A 12300-nucleotide genomic window follows, 5' to 3' on the forward strand; every position below is an offset into this window, starting at 1 on the left:
GTGGAGGTACAAGCAAGGGACAGTTTGTCATCCCAGGGAGGATGTGTCATCTCTGCAGACACCTCCAGGGAGAGGAAAACCTGGGAGATGCAAACAAGAGGAATCCTTACATCAGTGCCAAGCCAAGGAGAAAGTGGGTATCCATGAAGAAACCAAGAAGCTCCTAGTGACCAGAAAGTGAATACTGAGGAATACTTTTCTCAACTAGAGCAAAGAGAACATTAGGATGACATGGGGACCATACCAGTACTCCAGCGGTTGGAACTAAAACCCTGAACCTTTTGAAATTAGTGGGGATTTTATCACTGACTCTGCTTGTGCCAGTTTTACAACCCAAGAGCAGGCCTGGTTGCTCATGAAGAGGTTTCTTAGCAGCAAGAGCTACTGGGGGAGACATCTTCCCCATGAGGGACCATGAGCAGCTTGTCAGGAAATACCAGAAGAAGGAACAGACAGACAGTGGTGTCTGCATGCTCTGGGGCTGCCAAAGAGAAAAAGGGCACCACAAGGTAACCTGTTGGGCTGCTTTTTTCCCCTTACTGCACTGTGCTGCCCTGGGCTCAGCCCAGTGGAGTATAGCACAGTCCTGTTTGCTGGCGAGTATTCAGACTCTCGAAAATGCAGCTAACATTTGAAGCATTGGTAAAATGCCTAGTAGTGGCAGAGATGGAATGTAATTTTTTAAATTGTCGCAGAGTTGTCAGAGTTGTAGCAGGAATTTGGTCCCTATCTCAGAGCATAATTTAGATTGCTTAACTTCGCTGCAGCGCAAGCGTGAAATTCCAAAGTGCCAACATGAAAGGTGCTTCTGGGATGATACAGGATATCACTGATGAAGACTGAAATCCTGACCTTGAAGTCAATAGGAGTTTTGTCATTGATGTCACTAATTCTGGGATTTCAATCCAAAAGGTGTTGTGATTGCCCATGTAGAGAGAAAGTGGAAATGTACACGTGAAAATGTCACCCTAGATGAGACAGGAAAGTGCAGGAAAAAAAGTGTTTTAAGATTGCTTTTACTGCTTATTTTTCTTGATTAACTTTTTACTCCATCTATATTTCCCTATTTTGAGGTCTGTGTTTTCATATTTCCTCCTTTTATTGCTTTTGATAACCTTTTCTTCTGACTCCCATTGTGTGTAAATGGGAGCAATACTATTTAATTGCCAATTTGATATTTCAGTCCGGATGACATACATTCCTATCTTTTCCTATACATTCTCTGAGATGCTGAACACAGAAGTCACAAGCATTTATTTGCAATGGTTAAGTTAGGCAAGTCCTTAGAGCTGTGTCCCCTATGTGTTATGCATAGTGCTCCCTCTTCATAGTCGTTTAGTAGATTATCTATCTAAAACCTGGGAGAACTATATTTTTGGCTATCTTAGGAATGAAAGAATGGCTATCTTAGGAATGAGTGGCCTATAATAAATTTTAGGAAGTATATTTTAATGCTCATGTGAGATAAAATTTTGAATTTTGGGTCTTGTCTCTTTGTGTAGGTGTGGGGAGTGCAAATTCTTAACAAATTTTGATTTGACAATGTCAAAGTGCATTCTGATTTTTGTAATGGGTTCATCATACATAGCTGTAAAGATAAAAAAATATTCCTTGTACTTTTGTTGATATAAAGCCTTGCTTTCAGCTCTGTCCTGTAATGCTCTTGTTTGTAAGGGAGGTTGTCAGAGAGAAAAACACTCTTGTCTTTGGGGCAGACTCCCATAAGGAATAATGTTTCTACAGTGCACTCAGTAGTCTAGGTGAAATTTAATTTTCTGCTCCTAGGATAAAACACAGTGTTTTCTTGGTAGGAACATACACACTGTGCGAGTAAGGCTCACAGGCAACATTACCACAAATAACTTTTGCCGTGTTTTTTGTTGCTGCTTCCCTACAGCTCCCAGATCCCTTGATCTCACCAGCCGCCTCTTCTGCCCATGCGTAATGTCAGCCCTGATGCAGATGCACATGGCTCGTGTGCTGAATCACTGGAAATGCAGTGCTGCAGCAAGCCATGCCTCTTGCAAAAGTAGCAGTTCAACCTCCTCTATGCACTTGGGAGGTGTAGCTCAATGGATTTTGGTGTGATTCAGTGCACTAGAGCTGAACCAGAGAAACAACATTTTATCTCCATGTCATTGCAACATACTTTTCTAAATCATCAAAGCTGCACTGTTCCATAGAAAGTCGACTTTTTGGGGAGCATACCTTCCGGAAGGCATTTGAACAGAGTGTTTCCAATTGGAAAAAATAAAATTAAAAAAATGGCATGTCCCTAAATTCTGCATCTCAGTAGTAAAAGAGTGGAAAAATAAGTATTTTTGTAATGCGTGCATAAACTCCTGCATGAATTCTAAAATAAAAATGTTCATTTTATTTTCATTCTACTGTGCTGCAAGAGAAGGCTAAAATGAAAAAAAAAAAAACAAAAAACACGGGATGTTGTTCAGTATTCCAGTAATAGTCTCAGATTAGGAGAAGATTAGAGACCAATAGAGTAACCATAAATTATTCTAACAGTGATTGAAACTTGTGCCCATACTCATGGAAAATGAGGGATATAACTATGTTAGTTCAGATTGAAGAGAAATAATTACTTATTGCTTTTCCATCAGGGTCAGGGTAGTGCAGGAAAAAAAAAATCACATGCTTGGAAACAGGAAATATACAGTTAACAGTCTGAGAAATATTTGTGACAGCACAAATTTATATGCTCTTATTCCAAAAATGGGACTTAAGTGAGACATAAGGAGTACACAACTCTTGTGCCAGCACTCTGCACAGGGGTGAATTTCATCTGGAATGAATAAGGGTCTTTTACTTATTTTGTTTATTTTCTGCAGTCACTGTGCCCAATTCTGAACAGTGTGTTTTTCAAATGGTGTTTTCAGACAGCAAAGCACCACCTTTAAGTCAAACACTGAGGGCAGTTTTTATCCAAAAGTTATTATATTGCTTGAATTTAAATCAACATGTTGCTTTAATGCATTACTCGAATGTTAAGAAATCCACTGATACTTTTTAAATGCTATAGTCTAGAACAAGTGCTTAACATTTATGAACTAAACCACATGAAGAAAAAAATAATGTTTGGCAATGTTTGGAACATAACTGGATTTTTTCTCCATCAGCTGTGTAGTTTGTGGTACAGCACATGATAATTACTGACATTATTTATTTTATAAGAGCATTTTATAAGTGTGATATCCTGTTCATTGCAACTTGTGGTTGCAAATTTTGCCACTGTTTCACCATTAGGCATGTTTGTGAACTGCGATTTCAGTCTAATGAACTCAGTTCAATCATTTAAACATTTTAAGTATCAGATTTCTAAATGTTAATGGGAGAAATATCGTTTCTCTTTAATACAACAAACTTTATAAATGGTGATAACATGGCTAAATTTTATTTTAATATTATTTTTCTAATGCTTCCTTACTGATTTAGAACCTCTGAAAACCATCTGTATTGTTTGAAGGTAATTTGCCTTTTCATCAATTTAGGTCTTGTGTATGTAAAGTAGTCTGCACTGAAAGGACCTCAGAGGGCAGTTTGGATTTGTGTGGTTTGAAATCATTTGTTCATTATTATTATCAAGAGAAATATAATTGTTTTCAGTAATACAGTCAGAACATACTATATTTGTTTTCACTTTTATTTGTTGATGTTTCATGTGTTCAGCCAGACAGTTACTGTTTTTAATTACTCATCTATGTATGTGTATAATGTGTTTGTATGTGCATGTGTCTTTGCATTTGCAATTTATCTTCCTATTCAAGCATAATTCATTGGTAAATATGATTTTATAAAGATAGATGCTAAATTAAATTTAATTTTATCCAGAGATATCTGGGATTGGGATTCTTTCCAAGATGCCAATAGATGCAAAGACCATAAATATTTGTAATGTTTTTCTTGTTTTTGTTTTGGGATCAGACATCTATTAATAATTCAGTCTATATTAACTTAGATTACTGCTTTTGTAGATTCTTAGAGCCAGAATCAGACATTGTTTCAATATATGCAATTTGTACAGATTGCGGGGAAAAAAAAAAAAAGAGCTATATTAATACAATCTTATTCTGTACATATGCAAACAATCTTACTATTGAACTCTGAAGATTAGGTCTGTAATTTTATGAGGGCAGTCTCATGCAGGAAAGGTATGCATCTGCTTTGCTTTCAAATATTGAAATGTAACTTGGCTTTATGGAAGTTAGAAATCGTAAAGTAAACATTTATCTAAGCAATGGTAAACTGTGCCTCAAGTGTTTTTTTATTATTTTTGGTTTTGTTTTTTTTTTTCCAAAGTAAGTTATTTTCATCCTGCAAGGATGCCATATATTGAAATCAATACATGCAGCTGTTTGTCAGGAAATATGTATGCAGGAAAACATTTTGTGGCATTAAAAAGCTCCTAGCTTTGGGATTATTTTGAATTCACCTTAATGCAAAAAGTTGTGTAAAACTTTTGTTTTCTTTCTATGTTTTACAAATAATGTGTAAAATGTCTGTATGTGGGTATGAAATACATTTATGCTCTAGCTCCTTCACAGAGGTTGAAATGGCCCTGAAAAAGCCATGACCTTTGACCACTAGACTACCATATTAGGTAATAAATAAGAAGGTACAGGCTAGTCGTGTAATGGATGCTTTTTGAAATTCTTTGTGTTGTGAAATTCCTTGTATTGTAAATTTGCAGCTGAGTGAATGTCCTGTGATGCACATAATGTGTGGTAATCCCTTATACTTTAACGATTAAAGACAAATTGGGAGCCTATTAAACCATAATATTCTGAAACAGTACCTCTTTTTCTGTTGTCAGTGTATTTTCAAGGCTCAGGTAATTACCAATTCAATAGCATAACCAGATGAATGTTTCAGAAGGTGCCATTTTACTCAACCATAGTAATCCATCTGCCAAAATTTACAAACCTCTTAAAGTAGGAACTTAAAACAAAAGCAGTGATACATTATCTCTAATGCCTGTTGCGTCTTGAGGCAGCTGTGTCACTGTAGTGCCCAGCTGTGTGTTATACAAAACAGGGTAGTCACACATCAGTGACCTTTCATGTGTTCATCCTTGTGTTCACACATGGCACCATTTTCTTTTGGTGATCTTATACCACAGTCAGTATTTGGAATAAACTTCTCAGATAAGTAAAAGCTAAAATAAAGGGCAGTAATACATGTGTCAGAGTAGAACAAAACTGCAATGCTAGGCTTCGTACTAGGTCAAAGGAAGATATATAATTACATACATTTATGAGCAACCTCAGAGAGGCAATTCTGTCCGCTTCCTCCTTCCACCAATCTCATCTCCCCCATCTCTTAAAAAATGTGTAAATTTTCTTTCATCAGACTATGTAAATGCACAATTTTTAATACTTTCAGAAAACATACTGTCAAACCACCTAAATTTGATGGGATTAACAGGAAACTGGAGCCATCACAGGGGACAGCATTTACTCAGCTTCAACCATTTAGTGCCATAATAACAATTCTTCGCTGCCCCCACTATTTAACAGGAATCCCCAAATGATTTGTCAATAATCCAATTCATTTTCTTTCTGGTGAACTCCATGAGACATAGAAGAATGTTTGCTTCTCCATCTTATTTTGCTCCCTAAAAATAGCATACAGAGATGGGTGTAAGGCTGTGATGGTACTCCTGGTGTCCATCTCCTCTTCCTTCAATCAGATGACTGAAGTGATGTTTCAGAGACTACTTTGGAAGTGGTGGGGAGGTGCTCTGCTGCTAGAAGTCAATCTCAAGCCATTATCAACAGGGAGCAAGTCTGACTTGTACCAGATGGGAGTTGAGTCCCTCCCTCTACAGACTGCGGGGAGATGAATTGGCCACAGAATCACACTGACTACACATCATATTTTTCACACATTTTAATATGCGTGTGGCTTAGGTCCAAGTAAAGCATCTGAAACAGTGTTGTTAATATGCTGTATTTCCTGGCTTGACAGGCCTTTGTGGCCTGGTGTCTCAATCTGTACTAAGAGTACTTCGCTCTGCAAACACTGTTGCGTTTGTAAGGGGAGAAGACATCCCAGGGAAGCCGTCATTCCTCCAGTAGCATGCTGTTAGCCACTACACCCTCTACTTGCCCAGGGCCAGACTGCAACCAGCTCAAAGCAAGCAGAAACTGGGACCAGACAAATCAAAGCAGACAGTCAGGTGTCAGCCTGGGTTCCTCTTGAACATATTTTTCTTTGTTACAGCTTTCTCTTTCATTTTGCTTCCACTGTAAGAAGCATCTGCAGTCTTCTTGCTTTTTAGTTTGCTGTTGTTGTTGTTGTTGTTGTTGTTGTTGTTGTTCCATGAGATCTCATAGAGATGTTGAATACCCAACACTTGGTTCTTTTCAGCCTTTTGAATCCAAAGTTTGACTTTGTCTGGGAGAAAATCGTGCTTTCAGCTGCAGATATTTCAGCTTCCATTGATGAAAGGAGAGCTTATCGTTTGTAAGGAGATGTGTTATCTTTTATTATAACAGCTGATACAGCTGAAGGAAAAGGCAAGCTTTCGGGCACACAGCCCTAGTCAAGGATAAGCTTGTAAGCAAAACTGAGAATACTTAGTGCCTGATCCATATTGAATAAAATGTGGATGACTATAAGCTAGGACAATCTTTTGTAGTAGTTCTATATACAAATATTATTTCAGACTAACCTCCTTGCTTTCGACAGGTGATATGAGAAGTGGTAATCTTGCTGTGTTCACTTACAGAACACGTTATTTCCCTTCCACTTCTCCAAACTTTCTATATAGAGCAACCTCTCTATAATATATATATATATATTAATGTTATGCATATTGTTTAGATAGAGAGAGAGGTGTAATATATAGATGTGCAAATGACATGGTTATGGTGGCCATCTTACATTTAGAAAAAGCAGCCTCCTCAGGCAAAGATATATCTGTCACACCTCACAGAATCCCAGAGTGGCTGAGGCCGGCAGAGCCCTCTGAAGCCCACCAGGCCCAAGCCCTGCCCAAGCAGGGCCACCCAGAGCAGGCTGCCCAGGGCCACGTCCAGGCGGCTTTTGAAAATCTCCATGGAGGAGACTCCACAGCCTCTCTGGGCAGCCTGTGTTAGAGCTCAGTCACTCACACATAAAGAAGTTCTTCCTGATGTTCAGAAGGAACCTCTTGTGTTCCAGTCTGTGCCCATTGACTCTTGTCCTGGCACTGGGCACCGCTGGAAAGAGCATGAGCAGATTGGTCTTGCCAATAAAACCACCGAGTCCTGGAATGTAAGTCAGCCCTATGGCACCTCTACCCATGCTAGAAATACTCAGACATCTTTTTGTAATGGAAGTAGCCCTTCCTTGAATCAATCCATATCTCCTCTGTGTTCAAAGCTGGAGGTAGATATTGTTGCTTGCCTATCTACCTCCAGTCATCCAAAACAATGAATAACCAGGTTAGGATATTCTCTACCATGTTCAGAGGATTAAGAAAAGAAAATACCTGTTTTTGAGGGGAGGAGCTCCTGTCTTTATTTCCACTCTGTGGTACTTTGGGGGAATATTTCATTATCAAATCATCTTTTACTTTTCTGCCTGGTCTAGCTGTATTGTATAAAATGCCATTTTTTTTCTTACTATGAAAAAACTGAGGCTGTATTTGAGTTCAGAAAGGTCTGCACTGTTGGCATTATTTCTGTCTGAGAAAAATGCTGAATGCATGCTTAGTTCTCAATAGCTCTCCTTTACCTTTAGATTTGCTTATTTTCTTTATAGCTCTTTACAGACTGTTCCTTTTTTATTTTATTTTATTTTATTTTATTTTATTTTATTTTATTTTATTTTATTTTATTTTATTTTATTTTATTTTATTTTATTTTATTTTATTTTATTTTATTATTTTATTTTATTTTATTTTATTTTATTTTATTTTATTTTATTTTATTTTATTTTTTCCCAGAGGTTACCTGATTCATTAGATGATGCAAATACTCTGCCCATATCCATTCTGCATTTCTGAGTCAAATAATCTCCAACAACCCCAACAATAGTAACTGAACTATATTCTGTCTTGTAGGGAAAGATTTAGTATTAATTCAAAAATTCTCAGTGATAGAGAAATCACCACAACTGTCAACTCTTACACTCTTTTATTGGTTAATTGTTGTGAGAATTAAGAAATGTGCACCTCTTTTCTAGTCTTAATTTGGAGGGCTTCAGCTTTCAGCCATCCTGCACCTGTTTTCTACTTTGCAGTACTGCTATCTCCAGAAGAGTTTCTGCTAGTATCTTCAGTTGCCCACTTATTTGACCTATGTAGAGATAAGATGTTTTCTTTTTGTGGATTAACCTGATTACAACATCCATATAATAGGTGGATAAACTTTTTTTTTTAATGTCCTTTTTTTTTGGTTTTGTTTTGTTAATTTTTAATATATATTTATTATATAATATATAAATATATATTATTTTTAATATATATATATATATCAATATATCCAAAGCATCTCTATTACTTTAGGAATGATAAAAATTATGACATTAGGAAAGGAGATGTGGTTTGCTTTGGTTCATTATATGTTGGAAATGGCATGTCTGGTGATCTAGATCTTAATACTGGGAAAAATTTAGCCTATTTTTGAGATTTATTTTTATTTGATCTCATTTCCTAGGGGTTTTCCACAACTTCTGTGTCATAAAAGCTGCTTTGCCTGTTTGACCTTCTTAGTAGAAGTTATATAGCAGGCTGTCTCCTTGTGTTTGCATTTTTTGTTGGGTAATCCTTGACTACTTTTATTCTTAAATAAACATTTCATAATATCTATCCTGAATATCTCCCTCAAAGGAATAAGAGTCTTCTTGTCTTCATTCTTCTTCACTAGAATGGCACTCTCAGTTCTGTGCAGTGCCAGTAGGCTAAGGTTTTGTCCAGAGGGCGGAATGTACTGAATGATAGTAGGCAAAATTCTAGTTCTTTTAAGCCTAGCTGGCACATATGAAAGCACCAAATCCGTGGCATTTGTTTTGGAGTAAGTCCTCCAATTATAAACTGTGTATTTCAGACTATGCTATTTCAGACAATCCATTGCTTTGTTTCTCTAGATATTTTTTTGGAGATAACATACATGCTCTTTACATATATATTTTTAGAGGAATATGGTGATTCCATTGTCTTGAAATAAATTCTCCTTTTGTGTGTGTGTGTGTGTGTATTTTGGAGCAGTAAATTCTAGTGTTCGTGCTGTATTCTAATTGGAAGAAAGGATACCCGTATAGCTTCTACTTTCTTCCTGCATGAATAACACAATTGTAGAAGACAAAAATATCAATAATTATTCTTTTTCTGAACATATGCCAAATAATCTTCATCAAAATTTGACCAGAGGGAGAGTTCTGGACATGTGTATGCCTTTGAAAAAATGCAAACATCCTGAATGAGATAACCAAAGAGGTCATTTTGTATTCTGCTGGAAAATCTTGAAATGAAGCACAGCACTATTGAACACTGTTGCTGCTGTGTTTATAGAGACAAAATGCTCCTCTGGAGAAAATATGCAGGGGTAGTCCAAATGTGTGTCTTCTCCATGGTGCTTCTGTGTGCACACTTTAATAAACCTTTCAGGAACCACATCATTCCTTTGCCCAGGTAGCATCTTGAAAACTGTTAGGGGTAGATACAGCAGCTCTGTACTAATTTATAGTTTAAAGAAGGGGCAAAAATTCTTTTTCCCTCCTTTCTAATGCCTGAATTCATACATTCTTGCTCTCATGAGCCTGAGTGTGCTGTGTTCCATTCTTTAGCTTATGAAATAAATGAAATCCAAATCAAACAAAGTTTCTTTGCTTTAAGTTTTTTTTTTTTTTTCAATTTGTCTTTTTGGACTCTACTGACCAAAGTGGATTGAAATGTTCAGTCCCATTTTATAGCAAAACCACAGTTTTGTAGCTTTTTCCATGGTGAATTACAGATCAGTTTTGCTTTCAAGGATGACAGACACGGACTTGGTTAGATTGTTGTATCTGTCTTAACTTGGGTTCCTTATGTTCCGCTATAGCAAAAACTGACTTGCCAAATATTTTTATTGGCTTGTCACCTTTGCTGTTATAAAAACATTAACTAGAGAATCTATTAAAACCAGATTTTAAAATGCCTGAAAATCTTAAATATGTATTGCAGTAATGTGTATGGGGTCATTTTAGTGAATGTCTGGTTCTTCATTAAGTTTTTTTAATTCTCAAAATGCGCTTGCCTAATTTAGAAGTTCCTTAGGCACTTTAAATACTGTCTTTCACTGTTTCACAGGGGAATTGGGTAATTAGTCTGAAATCCATGAAAAGTTTCAGCTAAATTTTCTCTCTAAAATATCAGGGGAGGACACAGAACGAAAAACTATCCTTGGAGCAAGATAATCAGATGTGCCACCTAGAATTCAATGCATTTGGTGGAGGACACTAGTTCAGAATTTCAGCATGGGAACACAATTCTAAGGAGCAGCAAAAATCTGACCCATTTGAATTGAGTCGGAAGTTACTGAAACAAAAGTGCAAAAATATGAGACATCTTTGTATTTTCTGTGGCATATAGGACTGGATATTTCGTGAAGTTTTGGAGGAATTATCCCCATTTGTAATAGCTTGGGATAAGTTTGCCAAAACATTTGAGGCATATACAGTGTATTAAAATTGTGCCTTTGGAAAACAGAAGTGAATTTTGACTTGCAATACTCTCATTTAAAGCACTTTGTAATAATGAATAGATTAAATAGGATATGCTGTTACACCTATGCAGAGTTGTTAGCAGTACTTTTTCTTCCTTCCTGTCATGGAGCTATCACTAGGCCTCCAGAACCTTTTTCTATGTATCTGCGTACTGTATTTGCTATAAAGTGACTTGTCAGCCTTGACCTGCATTTATCTTTTATTACTTCATACAAGTCTTTAGATTTATCTTCTTTTAAAATGGCTTAATACAGTTTTGGATTGAAACTGCATGAGATGTTCTGATAGTAATTTCATGAAACCAGATGCATGCACTTCTGTTTGCAATGCATTCGGTGTCCAAGATGTTGTATATGGAAAAATAATAAAAAGAAGAGTTTAAAAAAACATTCATTCTTGGACTAGACTACAAACTGCACCTCTGGTCCTTCTTTACAGCCTTGTTTTCTAATTTTGTTTCTTTTGGAATACTTTACATTTAGAAATACTGAGTTGCACCATGGTTATCCAGTTTTTCCTTCTGTTTCCACATGCAAAAAAAAAAAAAAAAAAAAACAAAAATCATGCATATGCATCTAAGAGTTTTCCTCAAAATCTGGCATGCACTGGAAAATAGGCAAGAAGCCATACAAAGCCATTGAAAATCAGTGGTGTTTGTAAGATGCAAAATATGCGTTTCTTAGGAATACTGTTGAAATCCATATTTATCTTGTTTATTTTCTTTTTAAAGGAATATTTCTTTGAATGGTTAATTTTTTCTGAGTTTTGAAACAATGCAATGACACAGCACTATCAACTGTTTATGAGTGATGTAAGAAGGACTAACTTTACTTGTAGATTTAGAAAGTCAGTCTTCATGGATTTCACACTTACCTATGAACAGACACACACTGGATTAGGGCTTCAATTCATGTATTAATGTTACCTCTTTTGTTGGGTGAACATCCCACCATTGATCCTAAAATTATACTTTTCTACCCAGTATCTTTTCTAACTCACACTGGCTTTACATTGGTTCAATTCTAATCACAGTTCAAATGTGTGCATTACTTTGGAGTGCCTGGGTATGCTTGTGTGGTCAAAATCAAGACTGAATTGCCCAGGACTTAAATAAGAGGAAAACCAAAACTGAGTGAGCATTAGAGGTTTATTTTATTTTATTTTATTTTATTTTATTTTATTTTATTTTATTTTATTTTATTTTAGTAGAAAATGAAACCAATCCATATAAAAATGCATACATACTTTCAATCTCTTGCTGAAATACAGATATAAGAAACACAATGAGCTTCTTGCTTATAAGCCAGATCCATTAAATTTGATATTGATGAGAAGCTAAACACAACCAAAAATTGGTAGGTATGATTTCTGTAGCAGAGGAGGCTGGTGTGGATTAACTTTGGAACACATTAGAAGAAGCTGAAGAATCCCATATCATTAAATGATCAGAAAATTTTTCTTCAGGTCTGCTAGCTGTATTGCCTCTCTACTTAATGGAAAGGTGTGCCCAGCAAGCCATTGCTCCTTTTTTATTTGTAACTGGAATGGCACCCTATATGGTGCCTGGGCAGTACAGAGGATAAAGGTGTCACATCTTGC

The 12300-nt window shown here is 36.3% G+C and overlaps 1 protein-coding gene across 38 annotated transcripts in view; it reads left to right on the forward strand.

Annotated features, from left to right (window-relative positions):
* NAV3 (neuron navigator 3) overlaps positions 1-12300 on the forward strand; it is a 555833-nt gene that overhangs the window by 251903 nt on the left and 291630 nt on the right. For 28 of the 38 annotated variants that reach the window (XM_080604504.1, XM_080604505.1, XM_080604507.1 and 25 more), the window contains one exon: positions 1-12300. This exon is cut by the window's right edge and continues 21988 nt beyond it. The exons of the other annotated variants lie outside the window; for them this stretch is intronic. The gene's annotated coding sequence lies outside the window, so the exon portion shown is untranslated. 38 annotated transcript variants of the gene reach the window in all.

The sequence above is a fragment of the Anser brachyrhynchus genome, assembly GCF_964034855.1.
Source record: "Anser brachyrhynchus genome assembly, chromosome: 1".
Lineage (NCBI taxonomy): Eukaryota > Metazoa > Chordata > Aves > Anseriformes > Anatidae > Anser > Anser brachyrhynchus.